Below are 12,710 nucleotides of genomic sequence, written 5' to 3'. Positions count from 1 at the left end.
AGTAAATTGAAGAAAAATGGTTTTGCCAGATACCCTAAAAAATATATGGACAAAGTACTCTTAGTGCATAGATTGCTGTATAAAATGGGATTGCCAAGGCATTAACACTGTCATAATTTTGTCACCCCTTTGCTGTGCTGAGCCTATACAGCCTAATTGATCCTAATCCATGTGACATCTCTGTAGAATGTTCACAAGTACTCAGGTCTGTTGTTCAGAGTACAGCTCTTAGCAGAATTGCAAAATAGCTTGTAGGGAAGCCTTATCTTCTGAAAATAGGCTGTGATGAGGAGTTTGCAATTGTGTTTGAAAAATTTTGTCAGAAATGTTTATTGGCCCTGGTACTGCCCTGGGTCAGGACAGGGGGATGTTATCAGCACTTCACTCAAAACAGCCATATCATTTAGGTGAAGGCAAAAGCGAGGATAAATATTTCACAATGGTACCAAGAGACGAGCTTCCTTGTGAAATTTATTGCCCATGAAAATAATGGATTGTAGAATTAACCTGGCACACAAAGAAACAGATAATGTGGCCTTGCTCTTGCTGCTCAATGCCCGTGGCCAGACTGGCGGCTACTGGCAACACAGGTGATGCTGAGGTACATGCAGCTTCATGAGATAACTGCAGCGGAAGTCTCCCAGTTAATATTTTATTTTATTTTATTTTATTTTATTTTATTTTATTTTATTTTATTTTATTTTATTTTATTTTATTTTATTTTATTTTATTTTATTTTATTTTATTTTATTTAACAGTGCAAAGATGCATGAGTTAATGTCTTCAAGGTATCTTTTATTACATCAGGGCTGGCAGAACTCCGTGAGTGATGGTCAGGCCCCGGAGGTCAGAGAGCCGTGTGGGGAGACTGGCCAGCCATTCCTAAAGAGAGGGCCTGGGGAAGTATCCCCAGAGGAATGCCACTGATGGCACGGCCCCCCGGCACGGCGCCTGAGGGGTGTGCAGGTGTATTTTAGGTGATCCTTCTGGAAGCAGTGCAGAAATGGGGAACGCAAAAGGAAAGCCCTCTCCGAGTAACTCCCGGTAACTGGAGGCGTTGTGGGAACTGAAGAGCCTGGCGCTTCAAAAATCCGTGGTTTGTTGCTGCTGCCCAATCGCCCGGTTCGGGGTGAGGCCGTTCCCGCCGCGCTCCCGCCGCGTTCCCGAGGCCTCCACGGGCCGGGCCGGCAGCGGCGCCAAGGGGCGAGCAGCCCCGCTGGCCGCCAGGTGGCGCTCGCCGCCAGTCGGAGGAGCCGCCGCTGCCTCGGTGGCGCCCGGCGGGAGAGCGGGGACAGCGCGGCCCGGGCCGGCCGTGGCCGCCGCCTTAAACTCGCCCAGAGAGTCCCTGTTTGTTTTTGCACAAGTGTTTAGGATTTTGACAAATAAAGGCGAATGCCCGGGGATTTCCAGGCAGAGCTTTCTCGCTGGGGCAGCGTTCCCGCCTGCCCCCACAGAGCTTGCTGCGGGCCCTGGCGCCTTTGGGTCAAACCCCACGGCCTGGTAGCGTGATGTGCCCGGGTACGGCCATGGAGTTACCGCGGCGAAAAGAAACCCACAGCGTGAGATTGACTTCAAGCCTCGGCCTCCAATTTTTTTTTTTTTTTTTTTTTTTAGTTTTTTTTTTTTTTAGTTTTTGTTTGTTTTGTTTTGTTTTTGTGGGTTTTTTGTTTGTTTTTGTTTTTGTTTTTTGGGGGGAGGTTTTTTTGGAGGGTTTTTTTCGGGGGGGGTTGTTTTGGTTATTTTTTTTCTTAGTACGGAGACACTACAACAGGGTGTTTTGTGTTGCAGTTGAATTGCAAAAGGCAGTAAATTGCAATAAAAGCATTTAAAACCTACTTTAAACAAAATTTTAGTTGTATGTGACATCAGAAATTTTGAAATAATTTGGGAATTTTATTTTTTTAACTGGATATCACTGTACTTGAGCAGTATAATCTTAGTAATATCTGTTTTTCAGTTTGCTGAGGGAGAGAGAAAAGTTTCCTAAGAATGCAAGAAGCTGTTTAGTCTACTGGTTTATGAGAATGTCCACTGGTAATAGTTATCAGTTATCAACTATTGCAGCATTTTTGCTGTCTCATCTGGAGGGGAATTCTAGCCAGGGAATTTGGGAAGTGTGCACAATTTATTTTAGTGTTTGTAATACTTTTGCAAGCTGTGTGTTACTCATTAAAGAAGAAATAAGGAGAAATAGACCTAAAATAACAGTGTAGAAATGTTCCAGAATGCAGTAGTTTTAATTTCCTTAGCATTAAACGAAGGCTTCAGGGAAGTGATGCAGGCTTTCTGACAGAAGTGATTTAGTGTCAGAAATCTGAGATAAAACTGAGTTTGTGTGGGTGGGAAATAGATGGAGGTTTAACTGGAGAGCATTTCATATAAATTAGGACAACTGAGCAGAACAGCAGCAAGAATCTACTTCTGGTGGTTATTGTTCTGCTGAAATGCTGAGGTTTTTTTCTGTAAAGGCACAGGAAAAAATTCTAATTAATTAGATTTATTTACAGCAACTGGATTTGGGATTGAAATAATTGCCTTGAGACTGAAGTGCAGCTGCAACACACATTCCAGATGTGACATGTAACACTGTGTTGTGGCTGACTTCATTTTGACCATTCTGACTGAGAACTGGTCAGAATTAGTAAGTGAATAAGTTACTATTGACCTCTGAATTAATCCAATGCAGAGGTGCTGTCGCATTTCCTCAGATAATTGCATGTTTTCATCAATGTGTTTTGGAAATAGGTAGGGATTTAGCTTCCTGCCAGATGAAAGGTCATCCTGAGAAAGATTATTCACTTAGGTCTGGGAGGTAGGAATCTCCTGCCTCCCGGGACATGCATGTTCACTAGATTTTAATTTGCATTGCAGTTTGAAGCTCGAATCAGTAAGAAGTTACCATCACACTCCTCACATGGATCATGCTGCGATCTTCAGATGAGGGAGTTCACCCGGGATGACCCCCCTGCTCCTGGGGAAAGCAGCCTGGTGTGTGCTGTGTCCTGCTGCACTTTCCTGGCAGAGTGCGTGTTTCCTGGTTGTCCTCTCTTTTTTTTATTCTTCCAAAGCTCAAACAATTTTTGTATTAGGCCACTGAACGACATCAGAGTCTGTGTGAACAGCTTAGTGAAAACAAAAAAATGATAAAACAAAAGAACCTGCGGGAAAGCTAAGCTTTGCCACTTTCTACAGGCACCTAATGAGACCCAATGTGTGCAAGAGCATGGACCAAGCTTTCCCTTCACTCTTCCAGCTTCTTTTCCAGCATACCGTGATGACGAGTATGTGTTTTCACAGTAACTTTCGAAGGGTATGCTGTTACATGCTTAATGCTTATTTCAAACTGAGAAAATTATTCAGTGTAATTAAACTGATATATGTAATTTTTTTCATTCCTTTGTTACTCTTTCCTTAGTGTAGCTGGGCAGACATATCCCAAGCATGTGATGTACATCTGTGGTCTACTGTGATATTTTTACCTGTCAGAAATGCTTTTCTTTAAAACTCCATCTTGCTTAATTTTTCTGGAGTGTCTTTTTACGTCTCTTTTAGGTGTCTGATTGAGATACGCTGAATAGGACAGATTTTTAGAGTCACAAGTGTCTCATTCCTCGGGAAGAAGACAGGTTTCTCTGAGAAACTTTTGTTTTGGAAGCAAACTTTAGGTTTCCATAGGAGGCAGCCTAGGCTTATGTTGTGCAAAACTTCCTACAGTTCATTAGGCTAGGGAAAACTGTACAAGGAGCTCCAAAGTTAAAAAAAAAATACTTTGTTTCCTCTTAATTTGTCAAACTTATTATAACAGGAAATCATTTCTTTTGGCATGGATCCCTGTACTCTGTCTCAATTCTGTAAAAATTTCAGTGCTGCCTGAGCATTACTGAGGGCTTGGAGGAGCAGGGGTTGCTATGCTTGGGCATGGACTTTAACTAGTGGGTTCCATAGGAGAGAGCCTGAGAGGGGATAGTGTCCATGAGAGTCAGACCAGCCATTTTGAGCACGAGCTAGCTAATACTTCTTCATGGAGAAGAAAAAGAATTCTAAGAACTAGTCCCCATATTACCTACCCCAGCTTATGATTTTTCTTAGTAGAAATCTTAGTAGAAATGTTAAACAAGTTTGATATGTTGTTTTAGGTGGTTTTAAACACTGGCTTTCTGGCAGCTGCCCAGTCTAGGTTGTAAGATATTGTACAATGCTAGGCGATGGACCAAATTCCATCCCAAGATAGACAAGGATGTTATGCAAAGGAATGGCAGTGTTTATCCTTGAATAAACAAACTTTTAAATTTGCTCCTTCATGTTTCAGAAAGGACATATTGGGGACAACATAGGAAACAACATAGAAACAGTGGCACACTTGTAGAAAGTTAAATATCTCCTAGCAGAATAAAGTGTGAAGTATCATTGTTCTGTGTGAGATATGGTACTTGTCTTGTATTCATTTTCCCACTATAAATACTTTTATTGTGGTAACTTTAGAGATAGAATTCAATTAATGCTCTTCATGTAATGTTTTTGTATCTATAGATAGAGCTTAAGGGCATGGATATTCAAAACATTGGAATTATAGTTTTCCTGACAGTGACATCAGAGAGTTAGGATGGTTCCTGTGTCCTCTGTCTCTGTCTAACCTACGTCTGTGCTGCGAGCTGTGTGAGTACCTGATTTTCTCAGCCAAAAAATAAAACAAAAGCAACATCTGACTAAGAACCTTCACATCACTGTACAGAAAACTTAGCCCAGTAGCCTGCATGTCACTATGGCACTAAGGCAGTAGTAATGCTCAGAGAAAGCACAAGAACAGTGTACAAAGAATGTGAACACTGATCTCTCTTGTCCTGCTTTCTGAGTCAGAGGTTGAATTAAAACTACTGTTTTGTTAAAAATGTTATTAATTTTTAACAGTGGACAAGCCTTCAGTGAATTTCTCTGACTTTTTGACTTTATCAACACTTTTGGCCTGCACAGAAGCCTGTGACAATATAATTATGCACTGTGTGAAGAAATACCTGTTCTCTCCTCCTAATTTGACACCTAATAATTTCAGTGGGTGCCCTGTAGGTTTTGTGTGGTGTGACACAGTGAGTAGTCATTACCTCGTCACCTCTTCAGCACCATTCATTGTCTGTAGCCTTACTCATTTGTCTTTTTCCTACCTGGAGACTTCTCACCATTTGGTTTTCTCTTATACAGAAACTGTTAGCTGTCTCGGATCATCTTCACTGCTTTCATCTCTGCTTTCCAACTTCTACCTTCCCTGAGGTGAAAGGACCAGATTGATACAGAGACCCAGCATGGACAGGTTTTTGTCAAAATAAACCATGAGGATAGATTATAACCTTGTTTTGATTTGTTTCTGAACAGATCTGATAGAATCAAGTCACAGAATGGGATAAATGGTAGTGATGCCCTTTATGTATATGCCAGTTGTCACAAAAGGAATGAAATCTGAGTTCAGATCCTTTCTGCCTACCCTGAGAAGGAAAATGAACTAGTGCCTGACCTACAGGCTGATCAGAACAGTCTTTTGGTTTTGCTGCACTGGTTTTGCTCAGTTCTTTCAAAGCCACTGGAGTAGGGACTGAACCCCAACCACTTTGCTTCCTATGTGTGTGTCTTTATAACTTGTTTAGGGAAATAGTTCCTTGCACGTGCTCTTCTTTGCACGCCTTTGCTATGAAAACCCTTTATAGCCATCAGTTTATTTCCTTGAATAAGTTTGAACTGATGTCCTCCAGGACACAAGAGTTCAGAATCCTGATGATTCAGGGCTGTTTTATCAAACAAACCACTGCAGTTGCTGAGGGTGCAGTTGCTAATTAGTGAGCTGGTATTACACCTACCTAAGCAGTGCAAGAAGTGGCTGCTCAGGAACAGCATATCTTAATGGTGAAACAGTCATGGCCCTCACCTCACTTTGGCTATTCAAACAAATTTGTTTGGAAGTTGAGGAGGCATGGAGCTCAGCTCATCTGCCCACTCACTCCTACCAGCAGAGGTGCTTTCAATGATCAGAGAAAGGACAGATGTTTTTTAGACAATACTTAGGCAGAAATGGGCCTGTCAGCTTAGAACTTCATCTTTAAAACTAAAGATGCAATTTCTTCTGGGTATGGAGTCCAGGGCTTTTGGTCCAAGCAACACACAGCTTCTGTGATATATCTGGCCTCAGCACAAAGCCCTACCCATCCTTCTCCCTGATCTCCCTGATCTTCTAGGCTTTTGGAAACACAGCCAGAGAGTTCCCTTGCAGCAAAAAAGAATAAACACCTTTTAACCTATTGCTAAGACAAAAGAAAGAAAAAAGGCACGTGGCCTATTTTGACTGTACAAGCCTTTTAGGTAAGTGTAATTAGAGATAGCATTGTTGGCCTTCATTAATCTTAATTAGATGTGGAGTAGGCAGCTGTCACTCTGGTCAGTACCTCTTCCCCATGGCTCTTCTGCTATAAAAGTATTCAGTAGCAACACTCAGGGCTGCTTTCTGGCCTTTTTTAGGCCTGGAGATTTTCACTAAATGAAAGTGTTTGATTGCAGTTCACCTCATTAACAAGGAGCTGTTTCTGTATTGGCATGCCTGGATGATCTCTGGTCACTCTAGCCAGCATGGAAGGTGTTAGATCTTCCAGTTTTATGTGTCCTCACAGCAGTCTTTACTAACAACAAACACAAATCAGTGTTTGCAGCGTGAAAAATGGGAGACATAAAACCACTTGTTTGCAGTTTTCTTTCTGCTTCAGGAAAAGGTTTTTGTTTGTGTCTAAAAATACAACCTTGTCTGCAAGCCCAACCACCAATGCATAATCACAGGTTATATGGGGACACAGCACTTGCCCTAAGCTCAGGGTTGCAAATGACTCAGAGTTCATCTGCAATGCAAGAGGAACTAGCTGAGGTTTGCACATCACCCTGACACATACCCTCTGGACAAAGTGATTTGTATCTCTGCATCTGCTCTATCATCCAGAACTTGGCAGATGAATCTATACAATGTTGCAACATGCATGTTACTTTTTTCATCCCCTAAGAAAATCCTTGGCGAAACAGAAGGTTCTAGATGATGTATATATAGGTCAGCAGTGTGAGCTGGTCTGACATCAGTGCTCTGTAGAGACACCTGAAAGCCAGGAGCTGAATTTATGACAGTTGTTTCTTATATCCTCTTCCATTATTAAAAAAGGTCCAGGCTCTGCTGATCTGGACATTTAAAATATATTCCGTCCCACTAAATCTGTTTCAAATAGTTGTTGAGAAACTGAAGCAAGAGCACTTCAGGTATAAGGTTGATATCCCAGGCATGGCGGTGGCAAAATCAGATTGCCAGGTACTATGTGCTGGTTTTCAACCTCCAAAAGTGTGAACTTTAGAGCTTAATGTAAATGTCCCATAAGAGTAGAGCTGGTGTGGGCTCCTGCTGTGACAAAAGGGGAAGGATTTTCAGGACAGGTCAGATAGTTGAATCTCTGTTTGAAGATGCCTGTTTTTCTCCCTGTGGATTGCATTTTTAGCAAAGGAAGCCATGTTCCTGATTTAGTTGCCCTGATGAAGTTATCATGGCCCTGCTGTTGCAGTGAGCTCTGTGCTGAAGCAAGCACTGAAGTATGCACTGGAAGCACTCATACCAATGTGGCATTTAAACAGAAAGAAAAGGAAATAAAGCAGTAACCATTCTAAGATGACAGACTGATTTGTCTACCTAACAGGCCAGCACTGAGTGTTTTGTAGCTGATCAAATAAGTGATACAGTATTGCCCAATGTGGAATAAAATTATTCTTGTGATAGATAATAGCTTATCTTACAGTTCATACAGTGACATGAAAACTGGCCATGAAAACCTGACACTCAAATGAACCCCAGAGCTAGAGCAAGGGAAAGGAGAGAGATTGAGAAGAGGAGGAAGAAGCAAAGCAGAAAGGAAGTGAAATGGCAAGTGGAGAGAAAAACGCTTTTCAGCTTTCAAGAGTGTTGAAACTTTATGTTGTTCATATGATAAAACCATCCCCATGAGGGTTGTGCCTGAGATATCTTTACTTTCTGTCTAAGCTCATGACAAACATTTACATGAGATTCACTGCCCTCCCCCAAAGAAAACAGAATAGAGAACAGAATGGTTTTTATTGATCTAGAGAGTTGAACTGCAGACGTAAAAAACTTTGTAGAAGAAGCTTAAGATCTACACTGAGGGTATCTTATTCTGTATTTTGTTTTTTTCTGGGCAGGCATATTAGCTCTTTTCCTGTATTTTGTTCTGAATTTTGTCATTCTGAAAATGAAATACAGCAGTTTGGAGAAAATCAGGATACTGCAGTGCATAGACAAAAGCTTTCCAGATGGAGAAAAAGTTATATTCTAACCCTTTTTGTCCCTAGTATTTCTTGGTCTAAGTTATTTTGTTTTACCAAGGGTTTTTTCTCATAGTTGTAATCCCTGTATATGTGTGTGTGTGTTTGTGTGGTAAGTAGTACAGGAAAGAATTATAAGCTTCTGTGAACACATTACAGAAGAAAGCAGGTGGTAGCTGTTTACCTGACAGTAATGCATCCAAGACTGGAAATGCCACACCAGAGACATGGCAGGAACACTGTTACTGTGAAACTTTCAATTTGTGCACTGGGAACAAATGATACTTAAGGTTAGGAAAGACCTCATAATATCAGTTTAACTACCAGTTTTAAATAAAATTTAGCTGTGGGGAAGGAAGAATGTTCTTGAACAGAAGATCGGGGCACTTGTGCTCTAGAAAGTCTCTTTCTCCATCCCCTCACACTGGGATTTGTATTAAGACTTTCAGGTGATTAATTTCTGAAGTGACTAAAATCCTGATGTAAACAAGTCAGTAAAAATGGGAATAACAAGTCAGTAAAAATGGGAAACAAGAAGATTATTTATATGAAAGGAGAATGCAGTCAGCTGAGAAGCAATAGTATCTGTCTCACATATAGCCTGTTAATAACATTACCTTTGGGATAGTTACATGTATGAGTATTCCTTTACACCAGTAATTCAACTACTGCCTTGTTAGCAATGTAATTACCCTGCTTTCTCTTTGAAGGCTGGCTGTGGTTTCAATTCATTTCCATTCTAAAGAAATCTAATTTTTTAAATAATAAAATGAGTCTTCTCCAGGTCTTAACAGGTCATTTTAGCTGATCTCTGCCAGGCCATTACTGGTCTGGGAATTGTGGACAAATCTTGGCTCCTAAAAAGAGCCAAACAGGTAATTTAAGTTCCTTGTCTGATCCACAGAAGCAGAATAACCTTATATAGGTGGCTGTGCAGATACTCACAGTCAGATATAGTTTTGTGGGAGGACAAAACATTCCAAAATGCCTGTATTTAGCTTTCTTTCACAGGTGTTTGTTGTGGTTCTGTGTCTGACTGAACACTTGGAAAATGGTGGTGGGTAACAACATCCTGCCATCAGCTGGTAATAAACTGTGATGGCTGCTTAGGTTGGAGACAAAAGCTCTGCCTTCCATTAGCAGGTTGCTAAACATAACATAAACATAACTTATGGGCTTCTCCTCTCAAAAATGCCTATAGCTCCAGTAATGAGGATATGAACAATCCAACTCAGTGTGGATTTGGATGGTGTGCAGCCAAGAAGACCTCAGCAAGAAATGTGCTTTCTGCACTGATTAGGAAAATATATTGAGTACCTGGGTGGATGTTCAGAGAAGATGGTGTTCTGGAAGGAGAAGGTTCTGTGCAAAAAATACAGATGTAAAATACATGGAACGTGAATGTCCAGAATGGAAAACGACCAAGCAAAAGCAAAACGACCAAGCAAAAGCTTCAAGTCTTTTTACCTAACTTGAGCTGTGCAGAAACTGATGAAGAGTCTAACCTAATACATTATCATACCACTGTGAATCTTTGTCACCCATCTGGACATGCCCTGTCCTCCCTCCCAGTTATAGAGGGACATAGGAAAGTAAATGCTGCAGAGAAACTTTTAGACAGCTGAAGTTAGGTGATATGAATTAGGACTACATTCCAGTAGTCAAATTACTGCTGTTACGAATAGCTTGGATTCTGCTATTTCCCACAAATGCTGTAGCACTTTCAAGAAATTTCTTGGATGCATACAGAAAGGTCCTTAGATACCCAGATTGCATCAAAATTATTTACACACTGGCTGCACAGAATGCTGAACTCTCTAGAAATCAAAGAGCTAAAAAGCTCCGTTTCTTGTAATGTAACATTTCCAGGTGAAAAAATAAGGCATGCCCACTGAGACTTGATAACCTTAATAGCCCGAGAGTTTGAGCTCTTCTTACTGCAATCTCTCTGTTCACTTAACAAGCTTTTTCACATTTGTGAAGGTGTCACAAGCATGATGTGGAATGAACTGTAATATATGATTTTGGATGGTATCTTTCATTGCCTAGGAACCTTTAAAATGGGCCCTCTGTGTGTACTTATGGCAATTGTAGTGAAGCGGACACAATTTTACCTAAGTAGAATAAGAAAGTAAAATAAGAAAGTAAAATCTAGGCAAAAATTTTGTTCCTGAGTCTGAATTACATTTAGTGCTAACTCCTTGCAGACTCTATTTTCACTCTGTCAATAATAGATATGTTGTTTGCACTGTATGGCCGAACAAATCTATTTTCAAATGTCTCCTTGACTCCTTCACAATCTGTTGCATTCCACTGGTAGTACAATAAGCTTCTCAGCTGGGAGAAGTATGGAAGATGGGAATAAACTTGACTTTATTCATTTGGAGGAAAAAAAAAAAGGGACTTGGGTTCCTTTTATTTATTCATGAATAAGTCAAATTAGGCAATCTAGTTTTATAGCTTTTGGCTCCAGGAATGGTGATAGAAAAAATAATAAATATTAGCTTGTATGAGTAGAGAACTCTCTTTTGATTACTTACAACTACTTATTTGCATGCACTGTTTGTTTAAATTTTACCCATACCAGAAGTGCCTTTTAAAGCAAACACATATGGTCGTTCTCAAGGTCTCAAGGCATTACAACATTTAAAATTATATACCACAAATGCATGCATTAATTTTTACTTGGCATAATTATAATAAATGCTTACTCTGAAAATAGAGAGATTTCAAGTTGATAACTAAATAACTCATTGAAATTGACAAGAACAATATGCAGTGCTTAGAAAAATGGAAAATACTTTTTGCTCAAGAACATTAAAATTTAAGAGACAGGGTCAGTTCCATGGAATAGCTACTAAAGATGTTGGTTAATGCCAGGCGAGGATGTGGCTAACTTTATTAACCCTGTAAATGCAAAGACATGTTTGTTCACCTGGACTAAAGCCTGAGGACAGTGTGGGTGCATCACTGATTGAAAAGTCAGTGTGTGCAGGCTTGGCCTCTGACACTGAGGTTAACTTATATGGAAGATGCTATGTCCATGCCATTGAACTCTCTTATCTACCAAAATGGGTCAGCTCACACAGTTTGCTTCTTGGGAGTGATATGTGAATGCCTGAATTATGACCTAGAATTATGTGGAGGAGTATTTCTTGGCCCTGGCCAGCGGTTTAGTTTGTGTCTTGACCTAGTCATGTCCTCTCATCTGCATGCTGCAAAAGAGACTGTTCTGCTGTGCCTCTCAGGAAAGAGCAAGGAGGAAAAGGATGTGACTTGACCTTGCCATGATACAGAGTTGCTCCTCAGGCTCTCTTCCGATGGTTGATACCATGAGGGTCAAAACTCCCAACCAGCTGCTTGGTCCCCACCCTCAGCAAGACAGTCAACAGGGAAAAGAGGAATAACAGAGTGACTAAACTTGTGGGTCATGATAAAGACATTTGTTGTCACCTCAGCTGATTTTCACACTTTTTGTTCCCTAATCGTCCTTTGCCTGTCTGGCATTTCCTCCCCTTTCTTAAATTAGTTTTTGCAGATAACATAAAACATAAATGTTTTGTGGCCAACAGAAGACAGTTTTCCTGTGCCATATTTTGAACTTCTGCCCTTTGTTGTCCACAAAGGCAACAAGCTTCCTCAGCATTTCATCTCAAAGAAAACACCAGATAATATTTGCCATGCATGAAGTGACTGTAAAAAAAAAGGAACCATGAACCATGTAGTCAGTTCATATGGGTTTTTTTTGTACAGCTTATGTATGGCAAAATTTAGGAGAAAATAATGCTTCATACAAGGTTTCAAGCAAATTTTGCTTAACCATTGATCTCAATACTTCCAACAACAGTTTGTTGGTAGTATATGTTACAGGACAGGAGAGGTACTTAGACCACTTGAGGCAGCTTCCCAAATGTCAGAGGTGGTTAAGGATACCCTATATTGCAGTGATAATTGTTTCTTTATGAACATATATTTTGTTTTCCACTGAAAACCATGTTTGAGAAAGCATGTAGATTTAATCTGGAAACCCAAATGATGAAGAGTAAACCTTTTCATTTGGTAATTTGTTTCAATGTTTAACCATCAGTTCTTTAAAATGTAGTTCTATGCTTTGCCTACCTTACTGCCTCCTGTCCCTTGTTCCTCCCTTCATCCCTTCTGTTTTTCCTCCTCTTCCCCCTTCTGTTTCCCTTCCTTCCTTTTCTGTCTTTCACCACTTCTTCTTGATAGGTTTTTGACTGCTAGTAGAAAAAAACTCAGTAGTTTCTTCCTTTGAAATGCCACTCTTAGGTTGTCATTTTGGTCAGATAAAAGAGACCAGGCTTCTTATCTTTTCCACTCCAGCTGTCAAATAATTTAATTGC

At 40.4% G+C, this 12,710-nt stretch overlaps 1 long non-coding RNA gene across 1 annotated transcript; it reads left to right on the top strand.

Moving 5' to 3' along the window:
- The first annotated feature begins 1,269 nt into the window (after positions 1–1,269).
- Positions 1,270–5,332, top strand: LOC148223721 (uncharacterized). The gene is made up of 3 exons (XR_015804194.1): positions 1,270–1,518; positions 2,872–4,656; positions 5,197–5,332. It is a non-coding gene; the product is annotated as an uncharacterized LOC148223721 (long non-coding RNA).
- The last annotated feature ends 7,378 nt before the right edge of the window (positions 5,333–12,710 follow it).

Source organism: Sturnus vulgaris, chromosome 5 (genome assembly GCF_052056855.1).
Source record: "Sturnus vulgaris isolate bStuVul1 chromosome 5, bStuVul1.hap1, whole genome shotgun sequence".
In the NCBI taxonomy this organism is placed as follows: Eukaryota; Metazoa; Chordata; class Aves; order Passeriformes; family Sturnidae; genus Sturnus; species Sturnus vulgaris.
This window is presented reverse-complemented; position numbering and strand designations above follow the sequence as displayed.